Source organism: Trichoplusia ni, unplaced genomic scaffold (genome assembly GCF_003590095.1).
Source record: "Trichoplusia ni isolate ovarian cell line Hi5 unplaced genomic scaffold, tn1 tig00002126, whole genome shotgun sequence".
Lineage (NCBI taxonomy): Eukaryota > Metazoa > Arthropoda > Insecta > Lepidoptera > Noctuidae > Trichoplusia > Trichoplusia ni.
In genome coordinates, this window is record NW_020800203.1 from 31,868 (window position 1) to 36,908 (window position 5,041).

Here is a 5,041-nt window from a genome sequence, read left to right on the forward strand (position 1 = left end):
ATAGAATGTAGGTATTACAAAAAGCTGGTAACATAAGTTTGAGGGTCCTTGTACATTCTACCTTTCGGCATACAAACATTAGTTATGTAGACACGATGGACATGGTACGTGTTACATTTTTACATCTTAAAATTATAAACAACAAAAAATAAAAATAAAAGACAGAACATTAATACAACTTAACTAAACAGAATAGAAAAAGAAATATTATATAACTATCAGAATACATCGTTAAGAAAATCGTTTACAGAATAATAACATGTAACAATAAATCGGTGAGTCCTTTTTTAAATATTTTCGTTGGTTGCTGTTTTAAACTACTGGGTAACTTATTAAATATTAACGGTCCCATACATATGACACTTTTCTTTAACAGTGTGGTATTATAACTACCTGTGCACAATAAATTTTGATACTGAGATCTCATACATTTGGAACTGTTCGAGTCTCTTTTAACGACGGGAATAGATGGGGGTTGTTTTTTACAAAAAGAACTATTTCGAGTATGTACAAACATGGAAAGGTTAATAATTTATGCGATTTGAAAATGGGAACACAGCCGTCTAATCTGTAAGTTAAAGATTGATCTCAAACATCGTTTTTGGGCTTTGAAAATGCTTTCTCTCTCGCTATTATTGCCCCAAAATATAATGCCAAATCTTAATGTTGAAATCACGAGGCCATGGTAAGCAACAAGAACTGTATTTAGGTTAACCTTTTTTGACAGATTAAACAAGATATAGGCGTAGGTACTTAACTTTTTGCATATATATTCAGTTTGAGCTTTCCATGTTAATTGACTGTCAATCCAGATTCCTAAGAATTTTGCTACTTTGACCGTTTCAATATTATGCCCGTTAAAATTGACGTTCAGGTCTTTAGGATAAATTGTTTGGTAAAAATGTATAATATTAGTTTTTTGTAAATTTATTATTTAGTTATTGTAATTAAGCCAATTAACTGTAGATTTAAGAGCGTCGTTGATATCATGTTCGTAGTATTCTTTATTTGTACATTTAATTAGTGCTGTGCTGTCGTCAGCAAACATTATAACAGGGTGGTCTATTTGGAGTGGTGAGTCGTTAATATAAATTAAAAATAATAGCGGACCGAGAACGCTACCTTGAGGGACGCCATATTTTATTTTTCTGTAGGAAGATCTTAATTTTAATTCTCGTTTTGAATTTAAGCATATGTTTGATATTTCGGTGTATTGAATTCGATCAGTAAGATAAGATTTAATTAGATCTAATGCGTTTCCTCTTATCCCGTAAGCATCAAGCTTATATAAAAGTATCTCATGGTCTACGTAGTCGAATGCCTTGGTCATATCTGTGAGAATGGCACAAATAGGCGTTTTTTTATCTACATTGATCATTATAGTTTTTAATAAATCCATAATTGCCATGCTAATGTTTTTATTTTTACGGAAGCCTTTTTGTTCCTCACAAAGTATATTGAATTTTGTTAAAAAGTTGTAAAATATTTCATGTATAATTTTTTCCACTACTTTCGAGAAAACAGGAATAAGGGCAATTGGTCTGTAATTTGACATATTTTCTTTATTATTTTTTTTATGAAGAGGTTTTACAATTGCTGTCTTCAGACTTTTAGGAAATACTCCAGTAGATATGATGACATTTATAATGTGACACAGTGGACCAGAAATGACATCAGAAACGAATTTTATAACTTTGGTTGTAATACCGTCGTAACCATAGCTCTTTTTATTTTTTAACGATCTAATGATCCTTGTCACGTCTTGTGGTGACACTGGGGACATATAAATTGAGTTAGGATTATGATTCATTTTCTTAATAACACACGCTGGTTTTGGTAAATTTATAACTTGATCAACGAAAAAGTCATTAAATGATTCAGCTATTTCTTTAGGGTTACTAATGATTTCACCATGGTTATTTATCTTAGAGATGGGTTCATAAAAGTTATTATTGTTATTTATTATTTGCCATGCTGCTCTTGATTTATTTTCTGAATTTAGAAGTGAGTAGTTATTTTGGGCTTTCTGAGTTAATTTTATGATTTTTTTAAATTTTCTTGAATAATCGCGAAACTTTTGCTTAATCTCCGCTGTGGGTTTTATTCTTGTCTGCCACAATAGATAGCGTTGTCTTCTACTGCATACGCGAATGCCTTTTGATACCCATTTAATTGTCTTTCCGAATTTTACTCTTATATATTTTAAAGGAAAACACGAATTATATAATAAGAGAAACAAATCAAGAAACGTATCATATGCTAAGTTTGGGTCTTCAATAAAAAAAAAAAAAAAAAAAAAAAAAAAAAAAAAAAAAAAAAAAAAAAAAAAAAAAAAAAAAAAAAAAAAAAAAAAAAAAAAAAAAAAAAAAAAAAAAAAAAAAAAAACAAATCAAAAACTATAATCATAAGTGTTCTAGTCATATACATAATCTGCTGTAGACGATAATACGGTGTATACTTCTGTAAAAGATAGTGAAGTCAGATGTTTTTTAAACTTTGATAGATTTTCATCCGATATATCTCTTACGCTTTTACGCCAATATTTTATTCGACACGACTTATTAACCTTAATCTTTAGAATTTGAGCTGTGTGGTCGGATATCGCTAAGTCTAAAACTTCCCATTTGCATTTTTGTTTGAAATTATGTGCAAAATTATCGAGACAAGCATTACTGTTAAGCCTTGTAGGTACGTTAACTTCTAATTTGAGGTTATAGCTCAAGAGAAAGCATTCAAATTCAAGAGTAAATCTGTTTCTTATCATTGTATTTATGTTAAAATCTCCACACAATATTATTTTAGGACCATTTTTAGTACATATTTCTTTTAAAATACGGTCTAAACTTTCATAAAATTTGCTTAAGTTGCACATTTTGGGCGGTCTATACGCGCATAATACTATGACATTTTGCTCAACGAGCTTAATAGCACAACATTCTAATATACCTGTTACTGATTTTCTCATTATGTTTGGTAATTCTTGATATTCAAACCCTTGTTTTATCAATATGCATGCACCACCGCGTTTTATGTTATTTCTAGAGTTGCATGCTGCTAATTTATAATTGGGAATATTTAACAATTTCTCATGGCCAGACATTATAAAATGCTCAGTTATGCATAAGATGTCAATATTAATTTGATTAGATAATAATTCTTGAATGTGAACTGTTAATACGTCTGATTTATTTAATAGACCAGCAATATTTTGATGCATGATATGAATGTGATCAAACAAGAAAAAAATCGGAGTTTAAGTTTACAGCATTATCGTGACTTAGAGATAATTCTGGTTCCATATATGTACAAGATTCCTTTTGGTCGACCCTAATTAACGATAACAAATTATTCATTACATTCCTCATACCATTATTATTAAGTCGTCCAGTATATTCAGAAAACATGGTAGAGTCATAGGCTAAATCAAGATTTGAGTCAAGCAGCTTAGCGTACTTGTGTGTGTGAATATCTAAATAAAGTAAATTGTTAAACATTTCAATACGGCAATTAAACATTTCAGAATATGTAAAGAATTTAAAAGTAGGTGAACAGATAATCATGTTAGTATTTTGAATTTTTTCTAAGGTTGACCGTATCTCTAGAACTAGGTTGAAATAGTTCATCGATTTCCGAAAATCCTGCTCTCCAATGAAAATAACACAAAAATCATTTTTGGAAAAGTCCTTTAACTTAATATGCAAGTCACTAATAAGATGCATAATCCCGCAGTTTGGAGACAAATAGTGACATATCTGGTAATTATTGAAAGTTTCTTCGACAATAGACAGAATTTTGTTTGTTTTGTTGGCACTAACAATGCATAATTTGTTTGTTTTACGTAATTGACTGTTTTTTCTGGCAATAGTTAGATCTTCGTTACTACGAGGCGAGGATGATGTGATGTTTTTTCCGTTTATAACTTTTTGTGTACTGGGCACCTCGTTTTGCACTGACTTTTTTTTCTCTTTCGGCAAGGTGCGTGGTGTCGAAAGTTTAGAATTTTTACTCAGAGTATCAGTTTCTTGCGTCAGAGCTCTTGATGATTTTTTTAGATTTGCTTGTTTGGACGTAATCTCAGTAATAGAATTTTTAAGTTCGCTGTTTTCAATAGATAAATTATTTATTTCTTCATGTGCGGAAATCAATTGCATGGTTAATTGCTCTATTTGTTCCTTAAGTACTTGTATCTGAGTGCAGTTTTCATCCTCTGATGTATTTGGTAAACTATTAGTAGTGCCATCTAGGTTTGAATGGTTTATGCTGTTATCGCAGGACACGTCCGTTACAGAGCGTGTGCGAGTTTTTCTCAACGTAATGTTTTCAAAGAAATTCATTGTAACTTGCGATCAAGAAGCTTAAAAACATACAAAAAGACCAAGTTGTCGTCGAGGATCGATCTGCCGGATACTGGATCCTGGGATTACGGTTGCACCCGTCAACCACAACGCCAATTGGTTTCACTGGAATATATCGAATTTATTATTTAGATTCGTGTGTTATTATTACCAAAAAGGCCATGGATTTGACTTCTGTTGGACTTCACACGGCATAGTTTATCTCCGTAAAACTGTCGACGATCAGCAAATACTTATCAACTCCGAGGCGGACATAGAAAAAATTAGAAATAGCATAAATTGACTAGCCCTTTTAAGTCTTCTAGTTTGCTGCAGATTTATGTCAAACTTGTTTACTAATTTGTTTTTGTTTACTTTCTCTTATTTTATTTACAATAATTTTATAGTTCCTAAAATTTTAAATAAACACTTCACACTTACACACTTTACAAATAATACACATTACTCACAAAATTCTGAAACACACAAAAAGTACTACAAAGTTATAAGATTAAACAACTATTCCATAAAATATAATTTAATATTTAGCCATTTTATTTACATACGTCATAATATATTTGACCAATTTTTACCTATTACTAAAATTCGATAATTTAATAGACCTAAATAATAATATAGATGATGTATCCGTCTCTCAATCTTTTTCTTGTAATCTAGACTCATGCAATGATTTTTTTACCATTACT